The following is a 21,451-nucleotide window of genomic DNA, read 5'->3' as shown; positions in this document are numbered from 1 at the left end:
GATTTGGGTGGAAGGTGTCGCGCTTGCGTTGGCAGTCGGGGCATGTGGGATGTGAAAGGAGGAGGAGGATGGGGGTCGGGTGTGGATTACCTGCCTGGATAGGTGAGGCTGAGCAGCCTGAAGGAAGGTCGCTGGCGAGGAGGCGGCGCTGCAAGCAAGGAGTGAAGGTTTCAACTTGGAAAGGAAGGCGGAAACAGGGGAAATGTGGCTTTTGGTAAGGGGAAGGGGGCGGGGAGGTAGATATTTCCATGGAAGCCGAAAATTTGGAATAGCTTTAGCGAAAAAACTGGCATGCAAAGTGTCATCAAACATGGTCCCTTATTCAGAGCGGGCTATGGACTGTAGACATCGCACCTTCTCACGTAAGCCGTATGCGTACTATAATCCGACGGTGCTCCAAGATATTTTGTGCTGCATCTGACACGGTTGGTGATAATAAATTGTGTGGGATCTACTTGATTTTTCGTCTTGATTTGTATTACATAATGGGGTCACAACGGCAACAGATAGTGTTTGAATTGCTAGACCTTTTATCTACAATGAACATGCAACTATATGTGTGTCGTAAAAAAATTGGAATTATTCAGGGTTCGTTTGGAAATTTTATACATTAAATTGGTTTTCTAGCCATTTCAGGTGCACAATTCAAAATTAAAGCACATGCACATGGTCCGGTGCACCAACATGGGTTGTAAAATGATATATGTGTCCATGGGTTTATGCTTATGTCCCATGCAAGAAATGGGGATGAATTTCGAACACCATGACACCGTGGCTCTCCAGCAAATGTTGAGGTACTTGCTTTTGTAATTCTAGTAAATCCAAAACCCGCCTGAAATTCATGAACCTTGGCATGCTATCATGGAATGGCATCAACATGCTGGGGTAAAAAATATTGTATCATTTGGGGCAGGTTGTGGTATAAGCTTCTCACATACCAGACCTTCTCACAAGAAAGCCTCATGGTTCAGTTCGGGAAACGTGTCACCTTTGTGGACAAAACGATATTCGTCGCCTCTTCTTTATTTCAATTTTTTCCTGGTGTCAACATAGAACAACATGAGTGTCGTGTTAAATTTTGGATTTTTTGGGGATCGTTTGGACATTTTTATATGTTAATTGAGTTTTCTAGGCATTTATGTGCACAATTCAAAATTGAACTACATGCACGTGCTTCATCCATAAAAACGGGTTGCAAAATCAAATGTTTGTCCTTGGTTGCAAGATTAGGTCACATGCAAGAAATGAGAACGAATGTCAAACACCTTAACACTGTCGCTCAGCCGCTAACATTGAGATACATGGTTTTAAAATTCTAGTAAATCGAAAACTCGTGTGAAATTCATGAAACTTGACATGATATGATGGAACGGCAGTGACATGCCATGGCAAAAATATCGTCCCATTTGAGGCATGTGTGGGTATAAGCTTCTTGCAAACCAGAGCTTCTCTCACAACAAGCCTGATGGTTCCGATAGGGTACGCCAACCTTGGGGGACGAAACGATATATTTTGCCCCTTATTGCTTTCAAAAAAATTCTTGTGTCAACATAGAACAACAGGAGTGTCGTGTTAAATTTTGGATTTTTTGGCGATCATTTGGACATTTTTTATGTTAATTGAGTTTTCTAGGCATTTATGTGCATAATTCAAAATTGAACTCCATGCACGTGCTCCATCCATAAAAACAGGTTGCAAAATCAAATGTTTGTCCTTGGTTGCATGATTAGGTCCCATGCAAGAAATGGGAATGAATGTCAAACACCTTGCCACGGTCACTCGGCCGCAAACATTGAGATACCTGGTTTTTAAATTCTAGTAAATCCAAAGCTCGTCTGAAATTCATGGAACTTGGCATGCTATCATGGAGCGGCATCAACATGGCATGGTAAATTTTTTGTCCCATTTGGGGCAGGTTTGGGGATATGCTTCTCACAAACCAGAGCTTCTCACAACAAGCCTGGTGGTTTCAGTAGGGAACGTCCCACCTTTGGGGACGAAATGATATCCATTGCCTCTTATTGCTTTCAAAAAATTTCTTGTGTCAACATAGAACAACAGGTGTGTTGTGCCATTTTTTGGGATTTTTCGAGGTTCGTTTGGACATTTTTATGCATTAATTGAGTTTTCAATGCATTTATGTGCATAATTCAAATTTGAACTACATGCACATGATCTAATGCATATAAATTGGTTGAAAAGTCAAATTTGTGCCCTTGGTTGCATGGTGAGGTCCCATGCAAGAAATGGGAATGAATGTCAAACACCCTGCCACGGTCACTCGGCCGCAAACACTAAGATACCTGGTTTTTGAATTCTAGTAAATCCAAAGCTTGTCTGAAATTCATGAAACTTGGCATGCTATTATGGAGCGGCATCAACATATTGTGGTAAATTTTTTGTCCCATTTGGGGCAGGTTTGGGGATATGCTTCTCACAAACCAGAGCTTCTCACAACAAGCCTGATGGTTTTGGTAGGGAACGTCCCACCTTTGGGGACGAAAAAATATCCATTGCCTCTTGTTGCTTCCAAAAAATTTGTCGTCTCAACATAGAACGACAGGAGTGTTGTGTCAATTTTTGGGATTTTCAGGGTTCGTTTGGACATTTTTATGCATTAGTTAAGTTTTCAATGCATTTATGTGCACAATTCAAATTTGAACTACATGCACATGCTCTAATGCATATAAATTGGTTGAAAAATCAAATCTGTGTCCTCGGGTGCATGCTTAGGTCCCATGCAAGAAATGGGAATGAATTTCAAACACTAGGGCACCGTTGATTGTCGGCAAAACATTGAGATACTTTGTTTTCAAATTCTAGTAAATCCAAAACTCGTTTGAAATTCATGAAACTTGGCATGCTATCATGGAATGGCACCCGACATGATGTGGTATTTTGGGTGTCCATTTTGAGAGAAGGCGCACTCGAATAACAACCAACAAAGGCATTTTGAAAAAATAGCTGCCACTTTAATATCTCAAACATTTGTATAATTCAAATCGTGTGTGTTCTGTTAACCATTCATGTGACGCCGCGTGTCTTCGTTTTAATGGCTATAGGAGGTGCCGTGCGGACAACTACTTGACCTTGACTGAACGGGAGGCGTGCAAGCAGAGTCCGGTGCACACGCTGACCCAGAGGTGTGCAAGCTGTCCTCCAATGTGCAGGCTCACTGGGAAGCGTGTGAGTTGTCTGCTCCACAAGCTCACTGGGAAGCGAGCCCTTTGACTTCCATGGTCGCTCGCCTTCCTCTCCATTAATGGCGCCTGAGCTTTTAATATGGGCGGCCTTATTGTTCGCCTCCCATTCCCCTCCCTCCCGCAGACCTCCACCAAAGCCATGGCGCAGAATGATGATCTACCACTAGTCTTCAAGTTTGGTGAAGTCGACTCCGAGCCGGAGGAGATAGAAAATAAGGAGGAATGGGGCCTCATGGACATGGCCCAGAATGAGCTGGCCGCGGTCGTTGCTGCCCCCACTCCCGTCCTAGCTCCCACCCCCGCGCCAGCGACCATCCCCGTAGCATTGACGGGCTGTTCGCCGAGCACTATCATAGAGCTGGAAGCCGCGGGTGTCAGTGAGGTCTCCGCGGACCCGCACGAGCTCATGTACATGCCAGCGCTAGCGCCCGTGCTCGTGCGCGCCCCTCCACCCAACGTGGCACCGGCCCCCGTGCGTTTGGCTGCACCCGCCGCGCCCGTGCCCCTGCCCATGTGTAACCCTGCACCCACCGCGACGCCGGTCCCCGTGCATTTGGCTGCACCCACCGCGCCCATGCCCATGCGCGCGCCCTCCCTCAGTGGAATGGGACGCTGCCGTCGACCGCTACCTCTCAGCGACGCCAGTTGTCGTCCTCCCGCGTCCCGCCTGTCGATCGCACGATGACATGATGTTTGATTTACAAGTGAAGAACATTTTGTGCTGCCTTGAAGACTTCAACAATGGCGTCCCGGAGGATGACAGCGACAGCGACGGTGCGGCACGCTGCCTCCGCCGCCACCGGAAATAGTTTTTTGGGGGTTTAATACTATATCTCGAATTCTTGATCATATGAATATAAATTTGCAGTGTGACTGATGAAAGGTATGGTTTGCACGAACTTGCGTTTTTCTCTCTTAATGTATAGACTTATCAAACGATTTTCTTTTGAAAAAAATTCAATGGTTTTTAAATATAAAACACTCATCGCAAACATTTTAGTTAGAACACCCGTATGCAAACCGACAGCTTCCCCAGGAAGCCAAGGGAAAATGTGCCAAGCAGGATTTCTGCAGCTCTTGATCGCAAATGTTTTAGATAGAACACTCGTATGCAAAGTGAGAGCTATGGTCTTCCCTCGCAGTGCAGGATTTGTGCATCCCTTCAACGCAAACGGTTGTTTTGGATGACCCGTGTGCAACCACGTAGAGACAATTGGGTAAGATTTGCATCTGTCATTTTGGGTATGTTGCCATTTGTCAAACTGGAAAGATTGACATTTGTTTATCTAGTAACATTGCCATTTGTCAACCTTGTAACACTGCGATTTGTCAAAATATGCAGCTAAAAATCACTAGCACTGTCTAATTTTTGCAACTAAAATCACTAGCACTGTTCATATGGACACCACTAGTAGGCGTGAGTTGATGGAGGCATATGCAAATGTACCATTGATTACATACAACAAGTCATCAACCCACAACGACAATGAGGATACACATTGGATTATAGATCATTTCCAACAAAACAGTCTAGTAAAGTAAAGTTTTTCTCACACAACAAATAACAAAGCGATGAAATGAACTTCAGCTCAACCACTCGTCGGCGTTGGAAACGCTTGCTTTGAACCATAAGTGATTCTCTTTGAAGGGCCAGCTACTGTCAATCTCGAGACCAACGTAGGACTGATCATCCAGGCTGAAGCGGCCTATGTCAGGACCCATATTGTGATTGTAGGGAAGCAGAGTAATAACCGAGGTATAGATATAGTTGCTTCTCATAAATGGTAGTAATGTTGTGTCAACAACATCTGGATCGCCTTTCACCATCATTGGATAGTTTTGTCCAAGGAAGAGCGAGTTTCCTCCAAGACTTTCAATACTGAACTAGGGAGAAGGTGTTGGCGCTAGTACACTAGTATCCATCCTGAATACCCTGCAATGGATGTTGGAGTAGGTCTGGAGAGTGCGACCATGCGAGACAACACCTGCTTCCTTAGTAACATCAGTAGTGCCCTGTATACAGACAAGAAGAGGTGATCCATAGGAATAAGTTGCCAGGCGCCACTGAGTATATGGGTCTTGCTCGTCCTCATGCTCGTGATCATCAGCATCATCATGTCCCCCTTGGTTTTTAAATTTTTTCAAGTATAGGTGGTGGAATGTTCACAGGACCTTGGAAACACAAGAAGGTTAATTAGTAAAGGGAAACTAGCTAACCCACATGCATGTGGATGAAACAATTATAATTACGGTGGAAGACAAATGTATCGAAAGCATCAGGATTCCATGCAAAAACAGTGCAACGAGTGGTGGCAGCAAACACAAGACCCTCGTATTGAATTGCACCACAGTACTCATCCGTGTACATAAATTATTTTTTGAGCAATATCCATCGAGGCGTGGAAGTAAGGACGGCAACAAGCTTGTCGAAGATATCAACAACTTCATAGTTTGTGTAATCCCAAGAGCAGTTGGGAACTCGACAAATTGCTATCTTCCGTAGACGACAGTCACCATGATCATATTTGAACTCACGCAGAATACTGGTGTACTCAACCTCTGGGCAGTCTGAGATTTTTGGAAGTGGAACCCAGTGACGAGTGTACACATTCAGAAGTTCCCACTTGCAGTTGTACCCAATATAAACAACCCAATCTCCATTTGCGTCTGCCCAAGCCTTACCCTATGGCATCTTAACATCATAGGTATCATTATCAAGCGGCCTCAACTTGCACAAGGCAAGGCTTTCATCGTCCGCGCGCCAGTCAACAGGGTCACGGCGAAGAAGATAGGGGAGATCAAACCGCTCCTGGACCCTTGGGTTCCTTGTAATGATGTTATTAGTTGAGTCGAGAATGGTCTTGAACGAACCTGCCATGCTAGCCAAGGTGATGATGTCGCACCGATCAATGAGCTCCTCCACCACGTCAACATTCAGATCGGGGCAAGAATAACGGGGCCGTTTCCGGCCTGTTCCCTCCATGGAGGAGATGATCGAACAATGGCAGAAGGAAGGGTGAAGGCAAATGGAGGGAGGAAGAGCGTGCGACAACAGTTCCAAATCGAGAGGGAAATGCGAAGAGGCAGTGGACGGCTGCCATGGTACAAAAAGAGGCTAGTGGGGAGCGAACAGTTGCCACAGAGGTCACACACTGACAACAAGGCCGAGTGAACCGCATGCTGTATATCGCACACACCTTGATATGGATGACCGTTTCTTTTGTGTTGCCTAATCACAAGCAGTTCATCCGAGTGAACCATATGATGTACATCGCACACACCTTCATCTAGCTGCCCGTTTCTTTTGTGTTGCTTAATCACAAACAGTTCATCCAAGTGAACCGTATGCTATATATCGCACACACCTTCATCTGGCTGCCCATTTCTTTTGTTCCTCCTCATCGCAAATAGTTAGCTGAACAAAACTGTACGCCCTGCATCGCACACGCAACTAAAATCTTAACCGTGTTTGATGCATCCGTCATCACAAACATTTTGCACCTTTTTTGACGCTTTTTTTACACCACCATTTGCGAATGTTGCATCACGCATAGTTTTGTCAAAGGGTCTCTGATCGTAGTGTTGCGTTAGCAGCATCCTGCAGTAGTGACTTTTTCCTTCCTCTAATGGGTATACACATATTTTGGTTACTGTTGATTATGTTACTAAGTGGGTAGAAGGTAATCCAACTAGTAGTGCTGATCATAACACTTCCATTAAAATGCTTAAAGAAGTCATTTCCCCATGGTTTGGAGTCCCTAGATATTTAATGACTGATGGTGGTTCACACTTTATTCATGGTGCTTTCGGTAAAATTCTTGCTAAATATGATGTTAACCATAGAATTGCATCACCCTATCATCCTCAATCTAGTGGTCAAGTTGAACTTAGCAATAGAGAAATAAAACTGATATTACAAAAAACTGTTAATAGGTCCTGAAAGAATTGGTCTCAGAAATTGGATGATGCACTTTGGGTCTACAAAACAACATATAAAACCCTATGGGTATGTCTCCCTACAAAATGGTTTATGGAAAAGCTTGTCATTTGCCTCTAAAGTTAGAACAAAAATCTTACTGGGCAATTAAAGAACTCAACTATGATTTCGAACTTGCCAGTGAAAAGAGGTTATTTGATATTAGCTCATTAGATGAATGGAGAACCCAAGCATATGAAAATGCCAAATTATGTTAAAGAAAAAGTTAAAAGATGGCATGGCAAAAGAATCCAAAAGCGGGAGTTCAAAGTTGGAGAATATGTTCTTTTGTACAACTCTTGTTTTAGATTCTTTGCAGGAAAACTTCTATCTAAATGGGAAGGACCATATATTATCGAGGGGGTTTATCGCACTGGATCTATCAAAATTAATAATGCTAAAGGCACTAACCCAAAGGTGGTCAATGGGCAAAGAATTAAACACTATATCTCATGTACGCCTATTAATGTTGAAAGCAACATTATGCAAACCATGACACCGGAGGAACACATAAAACAAACCTTTTGGAACACTCCAGAATCCTGAAAAGGAGGAGGTATGTGATACAGTAAGTAAACGGACTCCAAAAAATCTGCAAAAATATTTTTTGTCAACTTTGGAATATTACAAAATTTAGGAAAATAAGAAACAACCAGGAAGGCAACCGGGGAGGGCACAAGGCACCAGGGCACACCCAGGTGGGTTGTGCCCACCTCGGGAACCTTCCCGACTCCGTTTTGCTCTTGTTTTGCTTGTTTCCCAAGATAAAAAAATCTTTACAAACGTATGGACCACCGTATCGTGGAGACATCTTCTGTTCTTCTTTCGTGTTGCTTTTCTAGCAGATATGAAAATATGTCATCTCAAGATTCAGAGGAAGAGTGCCATGTTTCTTACCAGCCTTTGGACCCAAATATCTTCAAGATACTTTTCCCTATGTTGGTTCGCAGATGAGGAGGATGAAGCCGAACATATCCCTCCTCATTTCCTGCAGGAAAGCAAGGAAGCGTTATGCAAGAAGATACTAAAGCTCAAGCTGGAGAATGAGGATCTGAGGGAAAATTATTTTTGCCTTCGACGTAAACTGGACAAACTTACTACCTCATCGCCACCACCATCATCATATTCCCCACCAAAGGAGACTTGAGTTCATGGTATGGGCTCTCCCCTTGGCTTGTGCCAAGCTTGGGGGAGGTGCCCAGGTATCGTATCACCACCACTATCTTTGCCTTTATCTATTTTAGTTTGATCTTTAATTATCCTATGATTTAGTTGAATAAAAGTTTAGTTCGATCCATTTTCGAGTGCTTGCTTAGTGATTCATCTATCTATGTAATCGTGTGCGAGATATATATAATAAAGAGTAGTTTGAGTTTGGTTTCTTTACTTTTATGTTTCATTAAAAGAAAAGAAATAAATGAGAAAGATCATATTCTAATCTTATGGTAAGTAATGACATCACACAAGGAAAAGTATAAGTGTTAAAATTTGTTGGAGATTGACAAACATAGCATTGGTCAATGATGCAAGTAATGAAAGAATTAATAAGGGAAGAGAAGATTCACATGCAAATATACTATCTTGGACATCCTTTATGATTGTGAGCCCCCATTAAATATTATATGTCAAAATTGTTGACGTTGGAAAAGGAAGACAAGTTAATGATTTATGTTTGTGCATATTCACATAGAAGTTGTATTGTCATAGATCCTTCAACATGTGGTGCTTGCTCAATATCTTTGCTAGCCAAAAACTCCGCACTAAGTAGAGATACTATTTGTGCATCCAAAAACCCATAAATCCAAAATCTTATTTCGAGATTCCACCATATCTACCTATGGATTGAGTAAGATCTTTCAAGTAAGTTGTCATCGGTGCAATAAGGCAATAAAAAATGCCTCTAAATGTGTTGGATCATTTAGTTTAAGAGAAAACTGAGCGTTGTATGAACTTGTGATGCCAAAGTAATAAAAGCGACAGACTACATAATAAAGGTTGCTATCATAAGGGGCAATATTACGTGATGTTCTTTTGCATTAAGGGATTTGTCATACAAACAAAAAGCGCATGGCAACTTCTGCTTCCCTCTGCGAAGGGCCTATCTTTTACTTTTATGTATTTACTTTTATGCAAGAGTCAAAGTATTCTTCCCTACTCCTTTTTATTTTCTCCTTTTGCAAGCATCATGTGGTGAGGAAATATCTAGGCACATATATCCAGTTGGATATGAGTGAGCAAGATTATTATTGTTGACATCACCCTTGAGGTGAATACGTTGGGAGGAGAAACTATAAGCCCCTATCTTTCTATGTGTCCGGTAGAAACTTTTTGTTCATGGGTATGTTGTGAGTGTCGGATTCAGGGCTCCGCAGACCCAAGAAGGTTCAAACTCTGGGGCGTGTGCGAAGATCTCAACCTCTGAAGTCTCAAGCTTATTGCCCTACAACCTAGCCTCGTTAGGTACACGCTCGAGTGGGGAAGGAGATGAACACGACAGTTTACCCAGGTTCGGGCCAAATTGCGGTGTAAAACCCTACTCCTACTTTGTGATGGATTGGCCTCACGAGGGGCCGAGGATGAACAAGTACAAAGGATGAACAACCTCGCGAGGGCTATCATGGTGAAGGTGGAAAGTGATACGTCTCCATCGTATCTACTTTTTCAAACTCTTTTGCCCCTGTTTTGGACTCTAATTTGCATGATTTGAATGGAACTAACCCGGACTGACGCTGTTTTCAGCAGAATTGCCTGATAACCCACAAGAATAGGGGATCACAACAATTTTCGAGGGTAGAGTATTCAACCCAAATTTATATATTCGACACAAGGGGAGCCAAAGAATATTTGAAGGTATTAGTAGCTGAGTTGTCAATTCAACCACACTTGCAGATTAATTATAATAGTAGCTGCAGCACAGTAGTATGATAGTTTTGATAATAGTAGCAGCATCAATAGAATAGTAACAGTGATAGCAATAGTTTGTAGCAAGTGTAACAGTGATGATAGCAGTAGTAACTTAGCAGAAACAATATAGGATAAACTCGTAGGCATTGGATCGGTGACTTGTTGGATGATATTCATCATGAGGCAGCTATAACCTAGGGCGATACGACACTAGCTCCAGTTCATCGATATAATGTAGGCATGTATTCCGTAAATAGTCATACGTGCTTTATTAAAAGAACTTGCATGGCATCTTTTGTCCTACCCTCCCGTGGCAGCGGGGTCCATATTGAAAACTAAGGTATATTAAGGCCTCTTCTTAATAGAGAACCGGAACAAATCATTAACACATAGTGAATACATGAACTCCTCAAACTACGATAATCACTAGAAGAAGTCTCGGTTATTGTCGCTCCGGGGTTACCGGATCATAACATGTAGTAGGTGACTATAACTTGTAAGCTCAGATCTAGAACATGAATATAATGGTGATAACATAAACGGTTCAGATCTGAAATCATGGCACCCAGGCCGAAAGTGACAAGCATTAAGCATGTCAAAGTCATAGCAACATCAATCTAAGAACATAGTGGATACTAGGGATCAAGCCCTAACAAAACTAACTCGATTACATGATGAATATCATCCAACTCCTCACCGACCAGCGAGCCTACAAAGGACTTACTCACTCCCGATGGGGAGCATCATGGAATTGGCGATGGAGAAGGGTTGGTGATGACGAAGAAGGAAGATCCCCCTCTCCGGAGCCTCAAACGGACTCCAGATCTGCCCTCCCGAGGAAGATCGGGGCTTGGCGGCGGCTCTGTCTCGTGGATCGCGATAATTCTTTCTCCCTGATTTTTTCTCCGAAAATAGGATTTTATACCGTTGGTTTCAGGGTCTGCGGGGCCACCAGGTGGGGACAACCCACCTGGGCGCGCCTGGTAGGGGGGTGCGCCCTGGTGGGTTGTGCCCACCCAGGTGTCCTCCTTCGGTAGGTCTTGGCTCCAGAAATTCTCATATATTATATAAAAATTCCTCGTAAAGTTTCGTTCCACTTCGAGAACTTTTATTTCTGCACAAAAACAACACCATGGTAGTTCTGTTGAAAACAACGTCAGTCTAGGGTTAGTTTCGTTCAAATCATGCAAATTAGAGTCCAAAACAAGAGGAAAAGCATTAGGAAAAGTAGATACGTTGGAGACGTATCAACTCCCCCAAGCTTAAACCTTTGCTTGTCCTCAAGCAATTCAGTTCATAAACTGAAAGTGAAAAAGAAAAACTTTTACGAACTCTTTTGCTCTTGTTTGCATAAATAAGCTTAAACAGCACCCAGGTTTTCAGCCAACATTATAACTAACCATGTCGACAATAACTCTTAAAGATTATATTAACTCATATCAATGGCATAATCAGCTAGCGAGCAATAATAAGACATCTCGAACGGCAACATGTTGTCAAAACAACCATGATATCATATGACAATAGTGGTATCTCGCTAGCCCTTTCTGAGGCCGCAAAACATAAATGCAGAGCACCTCCAAAGTCCAAGCAGCGACTAAACATTGTAATTCATGGTAGAAAAGATCCAGTCATGATGCACCCAACATTAGCTACACACAATGCATAAGTCATGACAACTATGCTCTCTTAGTTACTAGCGCTTGTTTTAGAAGGTGATGACACAACATAAAAGTAAATAGATAGTCCCTTCGTAGAGGGAAGCAGTGATTTGCAGAGGTGCCCGAGCTCAAAATTTTAAAACAGAGATAAATGATATTTTGAGACATGCACCCTTCTCATTTACTTCATGACTATCAGCTATCAATATCCCCCATGCTAAACATGCTAGCGGCGGTTCCCAAGCGATAAAAGTAAAGGTTTTGACTCCATTTGTAGTTTTTGTTTGATTATTCGAGCGATTAACTCTTTTTGTATTTTGCAGTTTAGGACTGGGCATTGGTGACCCACAAGTATAGGGGTTAAATTGTAGCTCTTTTCGATAAGTAAGAGTGTCGAACCCAATGAGGACCAGAAGGAAATGACAAGTGGTTTTCAATAAGGTATTGTCTACAAGTGCTGAAATTGTAAGTAGCGAGTAGTTTGATAACAAGATAATTTGTAACGAGCAAGTAACAGTAGTAGTAATAAAAGTGCGGCAAGGTATCCCAATCCTTTTGAGGCAAAGGACATGCCAAAACGGTCTCTTATGATAAGCACAACGTTCTTGAGGGTGCACAGGAATTTCATCTAGCCACTTTCATCATGTTGGTTTGATTTGTGTTCACTACTTTGATAATTTGATATGTGGGTGGACCGGTGCTTAGGTGTTGTTCTTACTTGAACAAACCTCCTACTTATGATTAACCCTCCCACAAGCATCCGCAACTACGAGAAAAGTATTAAGAATAAATTCTAACCATAGCATTAAACTTTTGGATCCAATCATTCCCTTACGAAATAGCGCACAAACTGGGGTTTAAGCTTCTGTCACTCTCGCAACCCACCATCTAATTGCTACTCCATAATGCATTCCCTTAGGCCCAAATATGGTGAAGTGTCATGTAGTCGATGTTCACATGACACCACTAAGGGAATAACAACATGCATACTATCAAAATATCAAACACATATCAAGTTCACATGATTACTTGCAACATGATTTCTCCCGTGACCTCAAGAACAAAAGTAACTGCTCACAAATGATAAACATGTTCATGACCAGAGGAGTATTAAATAGCATAATGGGTCTGAACATATAATATTTCACCAAATAAACCATATAGTAATCAACTACAAGATGTAATCAACACTACTAGTCACCCACAAGCACCAATCTATAGTTCCGGTAACAAGATTGAACACAAGAGATGAACTAGGTTTGAGAGGAGATGGTGCTATTGAATATGTTGATGCAGATTGCCCTCCCCAAGATGGGAGAGTTGTTGGTGATGATGATGACGATGATTTCCCCCTCCGGGAGGGAAGTTCCCTCCGGCGGAATCGCTCCGCCGGAGGGAAAAAGTGCTCCTACCCAAGTTCCACCTCGAGGCGATGGCGCTTCGTCCTGAAAGTCCACGCCTTATTTTTTCTAGGTCAAAATGACTTATGTACCAGAAGAAGGGCACCAGAGGTGGGCCGAGGAGGCCACAACCCACTAGGGCACGCCTGGGGGGCCTGGCGCGCCCAACTGGGTTGTGCCCACCTGGTGCCCCCTCTGGTGTTTATTGGCTCCCGTATTTCTTAAATAATCCATAAAAAATCTCCGTGAAGTTTCAGCTCATTTGGAGTTGTGCAGAATAGGTGGCCTAATGTAGCTTTTCCAGGTCCAGATTTCCAACTGCCAGAATTCTCCCTCTTGGTGTGTTCCTCGCAAATTATGATAGAAAAGGCATTAGAATTACTCCAAAAAGCATTATTATGGATAAAAACATTATAAATAACAGTAAGAAAAAATGATGCAAAATGGACGTATCAACTCCCCCAAGGTTAGACCTCGCTTGTCCTCAAGCGAAAACCAAAATCGAAAAACATGTCCACATGCTTTGAGAGAGAGGTGTTGATAAAAACAAAATACGGACATAGAAGCATCATGTTGATTATTATAACAACAACAACATTAAACATATGACTTTTATCATAGAACTTTTATCGTATACTTCCCATGAATAAGTAATAGTTCATCACACAATCGAAGTATAAGGCAAAAACTCTATTAGAAGCCGACAAACTATGTTCTCAGTCAACTTTGCAACTACAGTTCATCATCTTTTCAGGAAGGGTCATATGTCGGAGCCTTTAGGAAAGTCCACATACTCAACCATCATATAGTCTTTCATGATTGCTAACACTCACCTTGTACCCATGAGCAAAACGTTTTAACCGGACACATAAAAAGATAGGGGCTTATAGTTTCGCCTCCCAACATGCACACCTCAAGGGTGATGCCAACAATAATAACTCATGCTATCTATATTCAACTGTACATATGTGCCTAGATCTTTCCTCACCACATGATGCTTGCCAAAGGAGATAAATAAAAGGAATAGAGAGAAAAACTTTGACTCTTTGCATAAAAGTAAAAGATAGGCCCTTCGTAGAGGGAAGCAGAGGTTGCCATGCGCTTATTTGTTTGTATGCTCAATCCCTTAGTGAAAGAGAACATCACGTTGTATTGCCCCTTAAGATGACAACCTTTATTATGCAGTCTGTTGCTTTTATTCTTTGTCATCCAAGTTCGTACAACGCTCAATTTTCTCTTACACTGAATGATCTCACACTTTTAGAAGCAATTTTTATCGCCTTTTTGCACCGATGACAACTTACTTGATGGATCTTGCTCAATCCCTAGGTAGGTATAGTGGACACTTGAAAAAGATTTGGGTTTAAGGGTTTTTGGATGCACAAGTAGTATCTCTACTTAGTGCGGAATTTTTGGCTAGCAAATATAGGGGGCAAGCATCACATGTTAAAGGATCTATGACAATATGACTTCTATGTGAATATAAACAAACATAAATCATTAAGTTGTCTTCCTTGTCCAATGTCAACAATTTTGGCATATAATATTTTGATGAGGGCTCACAATCAGAAAAGATTTCTAGGATAGTATATCTATATGTGACTCTTCTCTTCCCTTATTAATTCTTTCATGAGTTGCATCACTGACTAATGCTATGTTTGTCAATCTCTAATAAAATTTTCTACTTATACTTTTCCTTATGTGGTGCCATCACCTACCATAGGATTAGTATATAATCTTATTCATTTATTTCCTTTCTTCATTTATTTCCTTTCTCTTTTCCTTTCTCTTTTTCTTTCTTTATTTCTTTTCTTTATTTGCAACATGAAAGTAAAAAAAGCAAAAACTCAAACTAACTTTATTATATAACTTGCACACGATTACAAGGATAGTTCACTAAGCAAACTCTCAAAGAAGAAAGGATCGAACTAAACTTTATTTCATCTAAAAGCAAATGATCGAACTAGGATAAGTAAAGGCAAAAAGATAAGGGGATGATACGATACCGGGGCATGAAAACCCGCAAGTATAGGGGACCGCAACAGTTTTCGAGGGCAAAGTATTCAACCCAAATTTATTGTTTCGACACAAGGGGAGCCAAAGAATACTCTAAAGTGTTAGCAGCTGAGTTGTCAATTCAACCACACCTGGAAACTTAATATCTGCAGCAAAGTATTTAGTAGCAAAGTAATATGATAGTAGTGGTAACGGTAGCAAAAGGTAACAGTATTAAAAGTAATGTTTTTGGTATTTTGTAGTGATGATAGCAATAGCAACGGGAAAGTAATAAGCGAAGAACAATATATGGAAAGCTCATAGGCAATGGATTAGTGATGGAGAATTATACCGGATGTGGTTCATCATGTAACAGTCATAACCTAGGGTGACACAGAACTAGCTCCAGTTCATCAATGTAATGTAGGCATGTATTCCGAATATAGTCATACGTGCTTATGGAAAAGAACTTGCATGGTATCTTTTGTCCTACCCTCCCGTGGCAGCGGGGTCCTTACGGAAACTAAGGGATATTAAGGCCTCCTTTTAATAGAGTACCGGAACAAAGCATTAACACATAGTGAATACATGAACTCCTCAAACTACGGTCATCACCGGTAAGTATCCCGATTATTGTAACTTCTTGGTTAATGGATCATAACACATAATAGGTGACTATAGACTTGCAAGATAGGATCAAGAACACTCATATATTGATGAAAACATAATAGGTTCAGATCTGAAATCATGGCACTCGGGCCCTAGTGACAAGCATTAAGCATAGCAAAGTCATAGCAACAACAATCTCAGAACATAGTGGATACTAGGGATCAAAGCCTAACAAAACTAACTCGATTACATGATAGATCCCATCCAACCCATCACCATCCAGCAAGCCTACGATGGAATTACTCACGCACGGTGGTGAGCATCATGAAATTGGTGATGGAGGATGGTTGATGATGATGATGGCGACGGATTCCCCTCTCCGGAGCCCCGAACGGACTCTAGATCAGCCCTCCCGAGAGGTTTTAGGGCTTGGCGGCGGCTCTGTATCGTAAAACGCGATGAATTCTTTTCTCTGATTTTTTCTCCCCGAAACACAATATATAGAGTTGGAGTTGGAGTCGGAGGAGCTCCAGGGGGCCCACGAGGTAGGGGGCGCGCCCTAGGGGGGCTGGCGCGCCCCCCACCCTCGTGGGCAGGTGGTGGCCCCCCTGGCCTTCATCTTTTGCAGGTATTTTTTATATTTTACAAAAAGTTGCTCCATAAAGTTTCAGGTCATTCCGAGAACATTTGTTTCTGCACATAAATAACACCATGGTAATTCTGCTGAAAACATCATTAGTCCGGGTTAGTTCCATTCAAATCATGCAAGTTAGAGTCCAAAACAAGGGCAAAAGTGTTTGGAAAAGTAGATATGAGAGAGACGTATCAACTCCCCCAAGATTAAACCTTTGCTTGTCCTCAAGCAATTCAGTGGACAAACTGAAAGTGATAAAGAAAAACTTTTACAAACTCTGTTTGCTCTTGTTGTTGTAAATATGTAAAGCCAGCATTCAAGTTTTCAGCAAAGATTATAACTAACCATATTCGCAATAATGCTTAGGTCTCAAGTTTACTCATATCAATAGCATAATCAACTAGCGAGCAATAATAATAAATCTCAGATGACAACACTTTCTCGAAACAATCATAATATGATATAACAAGATGGTATCTCGCTAGCCCTTTCTGAGACCGCAAAACATAAATGTAGGGCACCTTTAAAGACCAATGACTGACTAGACATTGTAATTCATGGTAAAAGAGATCCAGTCAAGTCATACTCAATGTAAACTAACAGTAATGAATGCAAATGACAGCGGTGCTCTCCAACTAGTGCTTTTTAATAAGAGGATGATGACTTAGCATAAAAGTAAATAGATAGGCCCTTCGCAGAGGGAAGCAGGGATTTGTAGAGGTGCTAGAGCTTAGTTTTGAAATAGAGATGAATAATATTTTGAGCGGTATACTTTCATTGTCAACATAACAACCAAGAGATGGCGATATCTTCCATGCTACACACATTATAGGTGGTTCCCAAATAGAATGGTAAAGTTTATACCCCCCCTTCCACCAACAAGCATCAATCCATGGCTTGCTCGAAACAACGAGTGCCTCCAACTAACAAGAGTCCCAGGGGAGTTTTGTTTGCAATTATTTTGATTTAGTTTGCATAAAGCATGGGACTGGGCATCCCGGTGACCAGCCATTTATCTCGTGAGTGAGGAGCGGAGTCGACTCTTGAGAATAAACCGCCTAACATGGAAGATACAGACAACCCTAGTTGATACATGAGCTATTCGAGCATACAAAACAGAATATTTATTTGAAGGTTTAGAGTTTGGCACATACAAATTTACTTGGAACGGTAGGTAGATACCGTATATAGGTAGGTATAGTGGACTCATGTGGAATAACTTTGGGGTGTAAGGGATTGGATGCACAAGCAGTATTCCCGCTTAGTACAGGTGAAGGCTAGCAAAAGACTGGGAAGCGACCAGCTAGAGAGCGACAACAATCATGAACATGCATTAAAATTAATCAACACCGAATGCAAGCATGAGTAGGATATAATCCACCATGAACATAAATACCGTGAAGGCTATGTTTGATTTTGTTTCAACTACATGCGTGAACATGTGCCAAATCAAGTCACTTAAATCATTCAGAGGAGGATACCACCATATCATACCACATCACAACCATTTTAATAGCATGGTGGCACGCAAGGTAAACCATTATAACTCATAGCTAATCAAGCATGGCACAAGAAACTATGATCTCTAGTTGTCATTGCAAACATGTTTATTCATAATAGGCTGAATCAGGAACGATGAACTAATCATATTTACAAAAAAAGAGGTCGATTTCATACCAGCTTTTCTCATCTCAGTCAGTCCATCATATATCGTCATAATTGCCTTTCACTTGCACGACCGAACGATGTGAATAGTAATAATAGTGCACGTGCATTGGATTAAGCTGGAATCTGCAAGCATTCAATAAACAGGAAAAGACAAGGCAATATGGGCTCTTTTGTCAGATCAACAATAATGTATATAAGAGCCACTTCAACAATTTAATTATGGTCTTCTCCTATCGACCCCCAAAGGAAAGAAAAGAAATAAAACTATTTACACGGGAAAGCTCCCAACAAGCAAAAGAAGAACAGTAAATATTTTTGGGTTCTCCTTTTTAATTACTACTACAAGCATGGAAATTAAAACTATCTAAAAGCTACAACTAACTTTTTTTGGTTTTTCTTAAGGTTTATTAAACACACAAGAAGAAAGCATAAAAAAGAAATAAACTAGCATGAATGATACAAATGAAAAAGTATGAGCACCGACATCTAGCAATGAGTGTGTGAACATAAATGTAATGTTGGTGGTAAATACGTACTCCCCCAAGCTTAGGCTTTTGGCCTAAGTTGGTCTATGGCCATGGCTGGCCTGGTAGGTATCGATAATAATAGTTGGGGTCGTACTGAGAAGAAGAAGAAGACTCCGATTGCCACTGGCTGGCGATCATCTCCGGATCCCATTGGTAATTAGACTATCGTGAAGGATCAACTTGTGGTTCCAGCTCTGGCTCGATGGTTGGTGCAGGGTTCCGGTAGGCGTGAATAGCCTTTAACGGAACAAGGTACTGGCCTGCAGATAAATCAAACAAAGAAGGAGTGGGCAGGGTAATAGTCTCAGGATGATGTTTATCAAAGAACAATTTGTATTTAAGCTCTCCTTCCCTATTCTTAACAATAAAATCATGTGCCACCATATTAATCTAAATAAACACGAGGCAACACTTTTTCTTCCTTCTCATAATGCCTAATAGGTATGTTAAAATGTGCAGCTAGGCGTGAAGCATAGATGCCTCCTAAGATGGGGCCCTTGGTATGGTTCAGACTTAACCGTTTAGCAATAATGCCGCCCATACTAACAGAGTTATCACCGTATAAACCGTGGAGCAAAATAATAATATCAGGGATACTAAGGTTTCCACAGTTTCCGTGATGAATTAAACAACGACTAGCAAATAATGCAAAATAGCGTAAAATAGGAAAATGTATGCTAGTGATTCGTGCATCGAAAACCTTCCTTGTTTCCCCTACAGTGATAGTATCAATAAACCCGTCCACATCCTCGCAATGTGGTTCCTCTGTCTTTCCCTCGAAAGGGACCAAACAAACCCGACAAAAATCATAAAGTGACATCTCCTTATGCTCATCATATAAATAAAACTCCACCATAGGTGGTGAGCTCCTAGAATGGAAATGAAAGTTTTGCACAAAGATATTTGTGAGTAAGAGATATTGATTTCATTGGTCGTGGATGAAAGCGGTGAGGCCTACATTCTTAGCCAATTCATGAAAATCTTCATAAATCCCGGCTGCTCTCAAGAAATCACCGGAAGGCCATTCTCATGCCCGAACCTTCATGGTGCGAGGAAGATTATACTTAGGCTTCAGTGCCTTTTCCTTCGAGCTTCGGCTCGATGATCCCCTCAAAAGTCTCTTCATCATTTTCTGAAAATTCCTGAAATTTTTAGTAACTTCAAAATAAAAGTAAACCAAACTCAATAATATTGATACCAACTACTCCTACAAGTGCCTAGGGCCTATATCATGCATCAAAACTACTTTTGACCATATAAATTTGACATGCAAGCTCAAGAACAGGGTCACCTAAGCAGCAAAAAATTGCAATAAATAAAGCACTAGAACAAAAACTAATTGGACCAATGGAGGAGTCACATACCAAAGAACAATCTCCCCAAGCAGTTTTGTGAGAGGTGCTTTGAGCAAGGAGATCGAAAATGGCAGCAAAATGAGCTTGGACTCGGGTTTGAGCTGGATATTCGTGTTTGGGGGAGGAAGAAGGAGTGTGTGGGTGAAAGGATAAGTGGAGGAGGGCCACCGTGGGCCCACGAGGCAGGGGGCGCGCCCAGGGGGGTAGGGCACGCCCTCCACCCTCGTGGGCAGGTGGTTGACCCCCTGTTGTGTTCTTAGTGCAAAATATTCCCAAATATTCTAAAAAATCATATTTAAATTTCAGGGCATTTGGAGAACTTCTATTTTCGGGGTATTTTTATATTGCATGGATAATCAGATAACAGACAGAAAAATATTTATTTTTTGTTTAATTTAATTTAAATAACAGAAAGTAAAAGTGGGGTACAGAAGGTTGTGCCTTCTAGTTTCATCCATCTCATGATCATCAAAAGGAATCCACTAACAAGGATGATCAAGTCTTGTTAACGAACTCATTCCGAATAACATGGAACCGGAAAAATTTCGAATAACACTGTGTTACCTCAAAGGGGATATGCACATCCCCAAAAATAAGAATATCGTATTTCCTCTTGACAGTAGGAAGAGGAAATTCAAAACCTCCAAATATAATCGATGGAATTTTTCCAATAGAATTGATACTATGGACTCGAGGTTGTTTCCTCGGAAAGTGTACCGTATGCTCATTACCATTAACATGAAAAGTGACATTGCCTTTAGTGCAATCAATAACAGCCCATGTAGTATTGAAAAAGGGTCTTCCAAGAATAATAGAAATACTATCATCCTCGGGAATATCAAGAATAACAAAGTCCGTTAAAATAGTAACGTTTGCAACTACAACAGGCACATCCTCACAAACACCGACATGTATAGCAGTTGATTTATCAGCCATTTGCAAAGATATTTCAGTAGGTGTCAACTTATTCAAATCAAGTCTACGATATAAATAGAGAGGCATAACACTAACACCGGCTCCAAGATCACATAAAGCAGTTTTAACATAGTTTCTTTTAATAGAGCATGGTATAGTGGGTACACCGGGATCTCCTAGTTTCTTTGGTATTCCACCCTTAAAAGTATAATTAGCAAGCATGGTGGAAATTTTAGCTTCTGGTATCTTTCTCTTATTTGTAACTATATCTTTCATATACTTAGCATAAGGATTCATTTTGAGCATATCAGTTAATCGCATATGCAAAAAGATAGGTCTAATCATTTCAGCAAAGCAATCAAAATCCTCATCATCCTTTTTCTTGGATGGTTTGGGAGTAAAAGGCATGGGTTTCTGAACCCATGGTTCTCTTTCTTTACCATGTTTCCTAGCAAAAAAATATTTCTTATCATAATGTTGATTCTTTGATTGTGGGTTATCAAGATCAACAGCAGGTTCAATTTCTATATCATTATCATTGCTAGGTTGAGCATCATCATGAACATTATTATTAACATTATCACTAGTTTCAGGTTCGTTACCA

This window comes from Triticum aestivum, chromosome 6A, assembly GCF_018294505.1.
Source record: "Triticum aestivum cultivar Chinese Spring chromosome 6A, IWGSC CS RefSeq v2.1, whole genome shotgun sequence".
In the NCBI taxonomy this organism is placed as follows: domain Eukaryota; kingdom Viridiplantae; phylum Streptophyta; class Magnoliopsida; order Poales; family Poaceae; genus Triticum; species Triticum aestivum.
This window is presented reverse-complemented; position numbering follows the sequence as displayed.